The following is a 13378-nucleotide window of genomic DNA, read 5'->3' as shown; positions in this document are numbered from 1 at the left end:
AAAGGACGGTTGACTTGGTGACCTGTCTGCCTGCTCAGTCAGTCTGTCATCCTGAAGTTACCTGCTACCTGCTGAGAGGTCACTTCAAGGCCCCTATGCTCCCTTCTTAGGGTTCTTTATCTTTAAATCAGACTTTGACCGGACAGCTCTTCAAATAAAGGATGTCTTCAAATAGAGGACTGTCTTCCGGCAGAGCCCCATCCTCTGAAATGTAGTGCACCCAACCACCCTAAATACAGATTAAGTTTCATTTTAATATTGCTTAGAAAACCGGCAGGGAAATGCAACACCAGACAATCTCATAGATTACTTTCATCTCGGGGATTTCCCCAACGCATTAAGTGATTGAAAAGAATGGCTGTTGCTGTTATTGCTTTTATAATGCATGCTGGTTACTCTTTCCTATATGATAGCCACAAATCCTTCAGCAGCACTGGTTAGCTTTGATATGACCCTCAAAGAAATGTAGTAAAAGTTAAGGTTACTAGTACGCAAATGCCCCTTTCCCCTAAGAATGGAAAAAATAAAATATTGGACAATGGCAGTTATGTTACAAGGGGTGGAATTAAAACACTGCAGTTTGCCAGGTGGAAAAATCCCCTCTGCTCCCCTGCACACTGTTCTGGAGGTCCTCCCACCTACCCACCCCCAGCCAATTTCAGACTTCTGCTGACACAGCTCCTTGGTTGAATCCCACCCTCAACAATTTAATTGAGTGATCCTTGCTGCAACGTAACAATTATTCAAAGCTACTCCTAATGCTGGGAGTTGACAGCATTAATATAACACGGCACAGCAAGTCAAGGGCGCAACATGGGAGTCACTAGGATTGGTATGCACAACTTTTTTCTTGTAAACCGCTTACAGGGTTTTGCTACAATCGAGCAGCATATAAATTACATTAAATCAAATAAAAGCAAATAGGTGTAAGCTCTGTTTATCCTTTTTCATGCAGCCTGCAGGAGCTTACTGCTGTGGCTGAATTCACCAGCCTACCTGCAAAAAGTTAAAAACTACTGCTCTTTTGAGCGTACTTTTTGCAAACCTTAATAACAGATCACCTGGCAAACCAGCAGGGGGCTTTGTGGCAAAGCTTAATTGCTTCTGAAGTTAGAAATTAATTGCAAGTCCTGCAGGATGCCCCGTGCCAAAAACACAATCATATCCTTAATGGCATGGTAGCAGCATTAATTGCAGGATGAAAGCGCAACTATGCTAATGCCGTTCTTGTTTGCACCACGAGAAAACTTATTAGAGAAGACGATCTGATCACAATCGCTCTGGGCACCAAACTTTTGGAAGGATCTCAAAGCCATGTGCTCCAGGATAATTAAAACTGCTCCTAGATGATCTAGCCATTCAGCTTCTTTTCATAACAGCATCAGCCCTGAGTGCTTCATATTGCAAAACAACCCTGACAAAAAGCAAATACCAGTTATGCAAAGGCTTGCCTGAATCTGAGAAGACCGACCAACAACTCCATCTCCACGCTGCTCTCCCTTCAGGAAGCAAATCAACTGTTACAAACCCCACATTGCACAGATAAGTTTTTGAACCGCAGAACACAGTTTTGGAATTGAGTAAAATAGGCTGTTTTCTTGCATGACTCATTTTTGCCTGGACTTCTGCAGTTTTCCATAAATTAGTCACCCACCCTCCCACTGAGCATATATGCCAGGCATTGTGGGTCAGAGGCACAGACAACATCTGCTTTCAATCCCTGAAAGTATTTCTTTCTCAGCCAATTGGTACATTCAATTCTGCAAGGACGCTGGAGTATCATAGAAACATAAGAATCTGCCTTCCACCAAGTCAGACCTTGGTCCACCTAACTCAGTCTAGTCTACAGCAGCCTTTCTCAACCTTGGATCCCCAGAAGTTGTTGCAAGTCCCATCATCCCTGTGCTGCTAGCTAGGGATGGTGGGAGTTGTAGTCCAACAATATCTGGGGACCCAAGGTTAAAAAGGGCTGGGTTGTAGTGACTGGCAGTATCATCATCTGCATTTCAAGGTTTGTTTCGCTCATGCTGGAGAAGAGGAGCAAGCAGGAGTGATCAAGCAGCACAACACAAACCAGAAACATGGATTCATTGTGATGTGCAAATTAAGAGCCTTAACAGTATAGTTATGACATGCTTTTATAAATCTTTAGGTGCCTTGATTGGGGAGATATGGGAATGTAAGTTCAAATCCCCACTCAAACAACAAAGCCAATTAAGTGGGCTTGGACTTATTCAACTTATAATAATATAATAATAATAATTTATTATTTATACCCTACCCATCTGACTGGGTCTCCCCAGCCACTCTGGGCGGCTTCCAACCAAATATCAAAAACAATACAGCATCAGACATTAAAAACTTTCCTAAACAGGGCCGCCTTCAGGTGTCTTTTAAAAGTAAAATAGTTGTTTATTGCCTTGACATCTGCTGGGAGGGCATTCCATAGGGCAGGTGCCACTACTGAGAAGGCCCTTTGCCTGGTTCCCTGTAACCTCACTTCTCACAGCGAGGGAACCGCCAGAAGGCCCTCAATGCTGGATCGGATTGTTGTGCAGCTAAAATGCTGCTTTGAGCTTCTTCATATTGAAGAATGGGACACAGCTGTAGCAAGCCATAAATTTAATAGGATTTGGAGAATTCACAACCAGACATGATGTGGAGAATTCACAATTAGGATTTGGAGAACCCCTCTCTGTTTCAAATACAAAACGAGAAGTTGTCCTCTGAAGTTAGAGCAAAACTTAACTTTCTGTGCGCATTTCTTTTTTTGCAAGTAGTAGATAGAGGCAGGAGAGGATGGGAGAAATGAAGAAGAAACAGAAAGGAAGTAATGAGTAAGAGGGGAGAGGAAAAAAAAGCCCAACTAAGATCAGTTTATAGAACAGGAATTAAAAGAAGATGCTTTATGCAGGGAAGGACTGGGACTTAGAAGCTATGCTGCAGATGCAGAAGATCCCAGTTTTAATCACTGGTCTCTTCTCTTCAAAGCAGCAGGGCTTGAGAAGACCCTTCATGAGATCTGGAGACCTACTGTCAAGTTAAGGAAGCCCGGGGCTGGGGAACCTGTGGCCTTCCACACGTTGCCAGACAACATCTCCCATCATCCCTGACCACTAGCCATGTTGGCTGGAGCTGATGGAAGCAGGAGTCCATCTACATCTGGAATGCCAGAGGTCCTTTGTCCCTGCAGTAGACAATCCTGAGCTAGGTACCGGTCTGCCTCTGTATAAGGCAACTTCATATGCAACCTTAACACCCATGACTCTTTTTCCAGGGATTGAGGCAATGAGAGCTTTCCTTTTCTTTACGTATTTTTGTTAAGCAGTAGTACTATTGCAAAGAGCAGGTGCAGAGGCAGTTTTAGGAGAATGCGACTGGCTCACCGGCACTAAGCATCAAAATGAAAAGGGCGCCACAACAACATTCCCCTGGTCCTATCTCTCCCCTATCCCACTTAACAGCTATTTATTTAACAAAAATCACGTATGCACCTGATGGCGAATGTTACATCTACTGTAGTTTGGCCTTAACACACACTGAAACCTAATATTTTACTTCCTCCTCTTTTAATACTGTCAACTAGTCCCCATTCATCAGGCGTCTTGTCAGTTTTTATAAGTTTCAAACATTACTCTTCTGTGCAAGTTAACAGGTTTATTTGATGGTGACCTGGGCTCCACAGAGTTTTTCCTCAGGGGATTATCTCTATTTAAATCTTATTCGCCTTTTCAACAGAGGCACCCCTGCTGTGTGCCGGCCTTTAGTTGCATAAAGGGATTCTCTGGAGTCAGACAGCGGCCTGCTCTTCCCCTGTCATCTATACAGTCGTGTGGGAGACAAACAGGAGAAATAGGAACCATTTATTTGCTTACTTATTTCACAGCGTTTATATACTGCTTGATTGCAATAAAACCTCAAAGTGGTTTACAAAAAAATATAAAGAAAGAAAGAATAAAATTGTCATGGAGAACCAGTTAAAAGCAATGATTTAAAACAGTAAAAATATAATAATTAAGATCAACGATAAGCTAAAAACCAGATTAAAACATGTGCTGGTATTCTACGGGTCTGGACAGACCGCTTGCCTAAACAAAGGTGTTTTTAGCAAGCACTGAAAAGAATACAGCAAAGTTGCCTGCCTGGTGTCAATAGGCAGGAAGTTCCAAAGTGCATGTGCTGTCACACTTCAAGCTATATCTCTTACAAATATAAGAAGCAAATATTATCTGGTCAGTTTTGCAGATCGAAGTGGTTGAGGAGGCATATATGCATAGCTGTCAACATACAGATTTGAAAATAAGGGACCAGCAGCCTCAAAAATAAGGGATCAGCAGCCAAAATAAGGGATTTTCCTAGCACAGGTATGTTCAACTTCTGGGCCCCTCTGAGCCAAAGGCAGAAAGCCCAGCCAGCAGCCAAACAAAGCCTCAAGTGGTGGTTCCCACAGCACAGCAACCCAGCAAAGGGGATGCAGCAAGCAAAACCACCGTCACCTCTCTGCTGGGAAGCGCTGAGCAAAGGCGAGTCCCCAGGCAACGCGGCCGATTTGATCGGCACAAGGCATGCAAGCTCCACCCCCCAGTTATTCTTAGACTCCTTATTGGGTGAGCAATGCAGCCAAGCAACACAGTTGGAGCCTCCCTCCTTCCTGGCCGGCAGGGAGGGAGGGAGAGGAGCTGCTTCCTTTGAAACCTGGGAAATTTAAGGGATATCATCAATAAGGGACAGCAGCGGGACACAGCGCTGGGATAAGGGACTTTCCCACCAAATAAGAGACGGTTGACAGATATGCATATATGGGGGAAGGAGATTTTGCAAGACTCTTGTTTCCTTTAATATATAAAATGCACTCCTCCTAGTTTCTGCCTTATTCTATTTTTTCCTGTTTCAACAGTTTCAGATGGAGTTTTGACAAAGCTTAGCTTTTTCATTCGCACAAGGAACCCAGAGTACTGCCTAATACCAGGTCAAATGATTTGTCTGTGGTGCTGAAAGGCAGCAACCCCTTCAGGTGCCAGTCAAAGTTCTATCCCATCAACAGCTTCTCTGATCTTTCTGTAACTGGAAATGCCAGTACAGTAGTTTCAACTCAGGAGCCTTCTGTATGCAGCAAGTCAAACTGTACATTACATGACTAGGAATCCGCAATGGAAGTGATTTGTGGACATTTATATCTTAATGTTTTGATGGGATTGTTTTAGTGTGCATTTTTGTTTACTCCATATGCTGTGCAACCGTTTTCTATGTTTTTGTAAACCACTTTGAAGCCATTTCGGTATTAGGCAGTACAGAAGTACCTTGGATCCTGAACACTTTGCAAGTTGAAAGTTTTGGCTCCCAAACGCCGTAAACCCAGAAGTGAGTTTTCCGGTTTGCAAACATTCTTTGGAACCCGAACACCTGATGTGGCTTCTGATTGGCTGCAGGAGCTTCCTGCAGCCAATCGGAAGCCATGCCTTGGTTTCTGAACGTTTTGGAAGTCAAACGGACTTCCGGAATGGATTCCGTTTGACTTCCGAGGTACCACTGTATATAAATTAATAAATGCTACTCATAATAATACTTGTGCCCCTTTTGCAGGACAGATTCCTGCATGGCTTGAAACCAGTACTGCTGTTTTATTATATTTGTGTTATTGGCTGCCTTGTGCACCATTTGGTGGAAAGACAGGATACAAATATAACAAAGCAACAACAAGCAAGCTAATAAACAAATGTTCTCAATGAGAAAGTAGCTCAGATAGCCAGGGTTGTCAGCTTGAATAAAATATTAGGGGGGCAGGTAAGCCCTTCTTCGCATAACTAATCACATGACATGGTACACACCCACACACCATTTGAACGGCAATGTGCCTATCAACTTTGAGGGGGCCCCAGTCCTCAGATATTTTAGGGGGGGCTGAAGACCCTTCTGCCCCTAGGAGTTGGCTCCTATGCAGATAGCTCAGCCAGACATTTAAGTCTGCATGGTAAAAGGAAATAATTTCAAACCATGCAGCAAATCCTCTCCCATAGCCAGGCATTAGAGATAACAAATCTCAAAGTTCCCTGTGAAAAGGGATTGACTGTTAAACCACTCTGGGAACTGCAGGTCTGGGAGGGGAACAGGGGTCTCACACCAACCCTCAAACCCTTAGCAAACTACAGCTCCCAGATTTCGGGGCAGGGGGCCATGTCTGTTCAAAGTGATATCACAATGCTTTAAATGTATGATGTGAACATGACCTTAATTCACCTGGAAATGGTGAGAACTACTGTCAGGGATTTTTGAACTAATTCTGCAAACTTTGTTTAACCAAACTACGGTAGTTCATTCTGAGCAGTGCAAATGCTGCACTGCCTGTCCTTGATCTAGGAACCTCCCAGGCAAAAAAATTGAGATGCAGTGGTAGGAAGGGTTTTGATAGCATCCTGGTGTGGTTTTGTACCAGGAGTAATTCTGCAGCTAGATGTGGGCTTAGCTACAGTTGACCATAAACCCATCATGTCTTCTCTTGGATTTGCTGAATGGTGGACAAGGAAACCTTCTCCATTAAACACACAGAAAGTGATGGAGTTACTGAAAGGATTACTTTGGCCCACTAATTAATCTGCAGTATTTAACTGGTGCTGCCCTTTGCCGTCTAGGGTCTGTTTCCAGGGTGGAAGCCTGCAACTCTCCCCTGTGCCTGTAAGGCTTTTAAGGCAAAGAAGGGAGCTTTTTAAACTAGCCCAGCATGTATCTAAGTGTGATCACAAAAGGGCGCTCACTGGGAGACTGCTGGGTAATAAATAGTTAAGAACACTTTTATGCATTGCTAGCATTCAACCTACTGGGAATGCCAGCGTCCAGCCCTGGCACATGAAAAGAAGTGTGTCTGAACATGCACAGAGCACCTTTTTCCTTGCCCATGAAAAGGGGACAATGCTGGCCTGAGTGACGCTGGCCCTTTTCATCTTAGAATTTGGGCACTGCCTAAATCCTCAAGGATTAAGAAAGCAATTTAAGAATAATTTCAGGGTGGCAATAACCTTGCAGCTGCCTGACTGTAAGAATTCTCCCTAAGCAGGCTTTTTGAATCATATGTTTAGCCCTGCTCATCTCCCTGCTTAAACTGGGATTTGGCACTCTATGAGAAAACAGGCTTCCCTCGAAAGAGGTACCAGTCACGGGATGTTGCCTGGGGACAGGAGACATTTACAATTCATGTGTCTTTGTAGTGATTTTGTTAGTTCCAGGTGGCTGACAGCAAGTCCAGTGCCTGATGGGAAAGATCTGTATATACCATAACAAAGGCAGATTTAAAGAGGGATTTATTTAAAAGAGGATCTGGTGGCTTTGAAGAATGCAATGAAGAGATTTACTACCCTTCCAAATGTACAGTGGAAGATAGCACAGCGACTCTGGACAATTGTGTGTGTGTATGTGTAGCACTGGCAGCTGTTCCAATATTTTAAAGTGATACCATCTCCAAATGGCTGCTCCTTACTCCCCTCTCCCCTTCCACAGAGGATATATTTTATTTACTTATACACAAATATCTATCTCCATTTTCTCCTCTGAAAGGAAATGCTCAAAGCAGCAAATGAAGTAGAAAAGCAAACACAGGAAATAACATTAGCAACATGGAGCTCCAACCCAGAAATGCACATGGCATGAGCCACACACGATCAGGTCTTGTGGCTGACTTTTGTAAAAGCAGTGGGTCAGTTCAGGTATCATAATCCCTGTGTAATAAAACGTGGGTAAAATCTACAGCTTATCCTTATACCTGAATGGGAAACTGTGACTTAATGGCCTGGTTCAGGACGTAATTTAGTTCCATGCAACGGAGGCTGGTAAAGCCTTGGTCTCTCACACTCCCCCTTTCCCTCTCCTTTGGTGCAGTTGCAAGCAGTGGCGGAGGTACCATCTCCAGCACCCAGGGCAGGATGCTGAGGGGCAGGGCAAACTGCCTGGTGATGCATGCGCGATGTCCATACAGACTGCGCACGCGTGGCAGCCTGTATGGTTGTTGTGTGAGAGGAGCCCATACTGACTGCATGTGCCCTCGGCTGCTCTACAGCTGGGGGGTGGAAGGGGCCATCTTGTCACCCCCCAGAGTGTCACCCGGGGTGGCCACTTCATATGCCCCTGGTTACAAGGAGATCAGAAGCATCCGCGCCCATGTTTAAACTAGCCACGGTTTCTCACTATATCTGAAAAGGATAAACCGTGGATAGTTAAAACCATAGTTTACAGAAATACACCAAGGTCAAATCATGGTTTATGATCCTGATTTGTTCCAAAAAACCTTTGACTACAATTTCCGATTCAGATGTTAATGAAAAACTGAGTAACCTGAGTAAACATGGTTTATGACCCTGATTCGTTCCAATAAAACCTTTAACTACAGTTTCCGATTCAGATGTTAATGACAAACTGAGGTTAACATAAGAACATAAGAAGAGCCTGCTGGTCCCTCTAGTCCAGCATCCTGTCTTACAGGGGCCAACCAAATGTTTCTGGGAAACCCACAACCAGGACCTGAGCTTCTGCAGTTTCCAGCAACTGATATGCAGAAGCATCACCGTCTTCTTTGACTGTGGAGGCAGCGCACAGCTCTCATAGCTAGCAGCTGCCGACAAGTCTTATTCTCCAGCCCACTGCCCAGAAATGCACCAAGCTGTTGGCACTTCCATTCTTCCTCTGCCAGCACATGGTGGGCTAGCAATTTTCTGCGCAGGCTAATGACTTTTGCGAAAATTATTTCCAAAGCTGTGAGGCCACAGTCCGCACACAACTCCCACGCCAAATCCTTTGTGCTGAATAAACACAGCGACGGGCCAAGCTGTCTCCTCCCAAGCTTCACAGGGGTTTTTGCCAGCTTGTGTCACGCAGAACATAACACAGGCCGTCACCTGCCACCTTCTGCTGCATTCCGCCAGGAATGAAAAATGTGTGTCTTCCCAGGGGCCCAAGAGAAACCTGTCAGGTCACATGTGCAATGTAAGCAATGCGACTCCCATTAACCTGTCACTAATTCAGCCTGGAGAGAATGGCGTGTTGTGCTTTATTTCTTTTAAGGGCTGTGCTCCTCAGGTTCTCCGCTGAAGTTGCCAGGAAGATACGGTAGTTAAGCTGTCACTTAAAGAGTTGGGAGGAGGCCAGCTCCTCTTAAACCACCAGACACTGATCAGATAGTAATGACTCTCAGTCACCGCTGACCTTATCTGGAGAGACACCAGCCACCCAGGTCTCAAATCTCTTTATTAAAACTCCTTCGGGTCGGTTAGCAGAGTCACCTTTGACTGGTTAGGTACAGGTGCCTACTTGGGGGGGGGGAAGTTTAGCGGAACTGTCCCCTTGCCATTCATTTGTTCCAGTAATTACTGGTATTGCAGGCTTTAAGTGCTTCAGGTAGTAGATTAATCAACTAAATGCTAGTTGATTAATTGGCAGGGATCATTTTAATGGGTCTGGGCAAACATAACCACTGGGTATGGGAGTTAAGGACAGAATTATCTGGCTGTATTTAAGCATCTGGTTCTTGTTTGAGGCAACTTATACTGCTGTTTATTTCATTTTGAAATGGCCCTGCATCCCAGCGGTTGCCAATCCCTTTGGGGCTTGGGGGCAGATTTGCAAACCAGAGAAACAGTGGTGGGCAGCACAACACACTGTAACCGTGCACAAACCATGTGGATACACGGTACAACCACCAATGCACTTCACCAGCTCCCTGATCCTTTCAGCTGGAATTATTTGATTCAGAGACCTTCTCTGCATGTAAGGCAGGTGATCTACCCACTGAGATATGCTGCATAATTGGGGATATTAGGTGCCTTCCCTGATGCCACATCACTGGTGATATGCATTAAATCCTCTATGGTCATGCTGCTTAACTTATACCAGCCTTATATTTAAGCATAAACTTGGCAGCCGTAGGCAAGAAGGCACCGCACAGAACCGAGTAAGCAGGCTGGCAGAAAATACTTCCTCCTGCTATGGGAATGCAGTGGGAAGCTGACTTAGACACAGAGCTCTCTGTCCTTCTTCTGTCATCTCCTGGCAACCTAGGATCCCCCTCCCCCCAGGGTATTATTATTATTATTATTATTTTACAAGGCTGGTTCTCAGATGAAAAAGCTCAAATAGCCTTGCCAGCCAAACGGTTGTATTGTTGTGCTGTGGGTTTTCTGGGGGAACTGTTAAATTGGGAGCATTTCCGGGGGAGGGGGCTTTATGCAAACCAGGCCAATTTGCATATGACAATTTTCATTGTTTTTCTTTTTTCTTTTACTTTGGATTGGACTTGTCATCTGAACGGGCATTCTTTTCCCATGGGCGTTTTCCAGAGATGATTTGAAAACTTTCACGCTGCGTTAAACAAGATAGCGACTTCACCCGGAAAATCTGTTTTCCGGGGTAAGCTTTTTGGCATTTCCCCTCTTGTTGCCCTGACGCGTTCCTGGGCTACTCCTCTGAGCACATGCAGTCTACAGTTGCAAAGCACAGCATGGGAATGACTGGAGAGTCAGTGCTGTGGGGCAATTCCTTGCAAGCTGACCCATTAGAAAGGAAGGGCTCTAGCCTCCTGCTTCATCTGACATGCTTCAGTCTTTCCTTCCAAGAAGATCAGAGGTTGTGTGTGTGTGTGTGTGTGTGTGTGTGTGTGTGTGTGCAAGAACACAGACCAGCAACTCACTTGCATCCACATGCAAGGAATGGTCACCAGCTGTGTTTGAATCTACTTAAAGATAAGTTTTACATTTAACAACAAGAACATTTTTTATTATTTATACCCCGCCCATCTGGCTGGGTTTCCCTAGCCACTCTGGGAGGCTCCCAACAGAACATTAAAAACACGATAAAAGATCAAACATTAAAACTTCCCTAAACAGGGCTGCTTTCAGATATCTTCTAAAAGTCAGATAGTTGTTTATTTCCTTGATGGGAGGGTGTTCCACAGGGCGGGAGCCACTACCAAGAAGGCCCTCTGCCTGGTTCCCTGTAACCTCCCTTCTCGCAGTGAGGGAACAGCCAAAAGACTCTCGGCGCTGGACCTCAGTGTCTGGGCTGAACGATGGGGGTGGAGATGCTCGTTCTGGTATACTGGGCCGAGGCCGTTTAGGGCTTTAAAGGTCAGCACCAACACTTTGAATTGTGATTGGAAACATACTGGGAGCCAATGTTGGTCTTTCAGGACTGGTGTTATATGGTAGTAGTAGTAGTAGTAGTAGTGGTAGTAGTAGTAATACCAAACCTTCCTAGTGGTGCAGCAATAAAACTGCTAGAACATTTAGCAAAGCTGAGCAGGGTCTGGTCTGGTCTCAGATTGGATTGGGGTCTTTGTGCTGAGATTCCTGTATTACAAAGAGTTGGACTAGAGCGGTTCTCAACTTGTGGGTCCCCAGATGTTGTTGGACTACAACTCCCATCATCCCTGAGCTCTGGCCTTGCTAGCTAGGGGTGATGGGAGTTGTAGTTCAACAACATCTGGGGACCCACAGGTTGAGAAAGACTGGTTAGATGATCCTTGGTGTTGCCTCCAACTCTACAATTCTCTGACTCTAACAACACCAGAAAAAAGTGATCAGCCAAACATAGGAAGCTGCATTCTGTTGAGTCAGACGCCTTGCTTCCTCTAGCTCAGTGTTATCTATAATGACTAGCGGTAGCTTTCCAGGGTTTTAGACGGCAGATATTCCTAAGCCTTCCTTGAGATGCGAAGGATTGAACCTGGAATCTGAATGCAAAGCAGACCCTACAGCCCTTCCCCAAACGTCTATGATGCTGTTATATTTGCCTTAGAAAGCATTGCCTTTCTCTATGCACAGTAATCAAGACCTAAAGTCTAATTTCTGCACAACATGGGCAAAGCCAGCCCACTAATTATGCCGCTTGAGCCAGAAGAACAAAAATTTGCCTTGCAAAACCCAATAGGCTAGAGGGTGGGGGAAGGGATCTCGTTCTTCCATGATGCAGATTAGGCCAGAAGCAGTGCGTCCTATCATTAAAATTGGTCCGAGCTGCTTAATATAGCCAAAACGAAGAGCTCAACCTCCTGTGAGTCACTGTCCTTGCAGGAAGGATGATGGCTTCCTGGGAGGGACTCAATTCAATTTCTTGGTTTCAGGGTGGATTTCAGTGAGTGACGGAGAGACCAGGCCTCCAGAGCCCTGATTTACTCTCCTAAAATGGTGATTCATTCCTGCAAAGCACAGTGTTCTTAATAAATGACATCTGTTTGTTCCTTTCACTAACCCTGTAGGGTTGAAAGTCAGCCTTGCAGCCTACCCCTGCAAAACTGGTTTGTTCAGAAGAACCATCTGTTTCTGAACTGGGCAGCCAGATATGTAGGGCTGGCCAATGTGTAGCCCTCTAGATGTTGTTGGATGACCGCTCCATCATCCTTGACCTTTGGCCATGCTCCATCATCCTTGACCTTTGACCAACAACATCAGTGAGGCAACAGGGTCCGCATTCCAGACCCAGAGAGAGAAGTGTCCAGTACTGAAGACAGGGTTTGAATTGGAGTCAAAGAATCTGTTTCCAATGACAGCCCAGCTAACATGGTGCCCTCCTGATGCTGTTGGACTACAACTCCCAAGAGCCTTAACCAACATAGCCAGCGGTCAGAGAAGATGGGAGCTGTAGCTTAGGATACTGGAACATTGACAACCGCCATCTTATAGAGCATGCCCTGAGGTAAATCATTTTATGCATCTATTTATGAATTGCCTTTCACATGTGACTCAAGGCCATTTGCAAACACACCACTAAGTACAGCTAAAAATTCAGAAATAGTACAGAAACACAGCTAAGTACAAATTTAAACACAATACAAAACTGACAACTAAGGCAGAGGCCTTTTTCGTCCATCTGGAACAGGTTGGCGAAACAAGAATGTCTTCAAATGTTTCTGGAAACTACAAACAGCAGGGGTACCTAAACGGAGATGCTGTTTGGCAAAATCGGGGCAGCCACACTGTTCTGCTCTGAGTTACAGTGGAGGGGACTTCTGATATTTTAGGGACATGAAGGAGAACTTTCCCCTGACAGTTGTAGTGACTTGCTAGGTATATGAGGTGTTTAGGACATGGGTAGGCAACATAGCTGTCAACTTACAGATTTGAAAATAAGGGACCAGCAGCCTTGAAAATAAGGGACCAGCAGCCAAAATAAGGGACCTGCACCCTCACCTGTTCCAGGCACTCCAGTCTTCCTGTCTTCCTGCAGTCTGGTCAAACTCATGCTGGTAGCTTTGAGAATACTGTCCAACCAACTTTGTAACCAGAAGTTCAACTGAATAGAATCTGAATCACATGCACCACAAGGCCTATGCAGCCTCAACTTAAGATGGCTCCCCGGCCTGGCTTTGCACTGCAAAGTTTGCAGCAGCACGTGCAACAAA

General features: G+C 45.0%; 1 protein-coding gene across 2 annotated transcripts in view; it reads right to left on the bottom strand.

The window, feature by feature from the left end:
- SYNE3 (spectrin repeat containing nuclear envelope family member 3) overlaps positions 1 to 13378 on the bottom strand; it is a 96335-nt gene that overhangs the window by 72688 nt on the left and 10269 nt on the right. Inside the window, exon 1 of one of the 2 annotated variants that reach the window (XM_081859245.1) lies at positions 1452 to 1575. The exons of the other annotated variant lie outside the window; for it this stretch is intronic. The gene's annotated coding sequence lies outside the window, so the exon portion shown is untranslated. Of the gene's footprint in view, positions 1 to 1451; positions 1576 to 13378 lie in introns of those variants that run through there. 2 annotated transcript variants of the gene reach the window in all.

The sequence above is a fragment of the Podarcis erhardii genome, assembly GCF_964252035.2.
Source record: "Podarcis erhardii genome assembly, chromosome: 1".
Taxonomy (NCBI): Eukaryota; Metazoa; Chordata; class Lepidosauria; order Squamata; family Lacertidae; genus Podarcis; species Podarcis erhardii.
The sequence above is the reverse complement of the archived record's forward strand: the minus strand, read 5'-3'. Positions and strand labels throughout refer to the sequence as shown.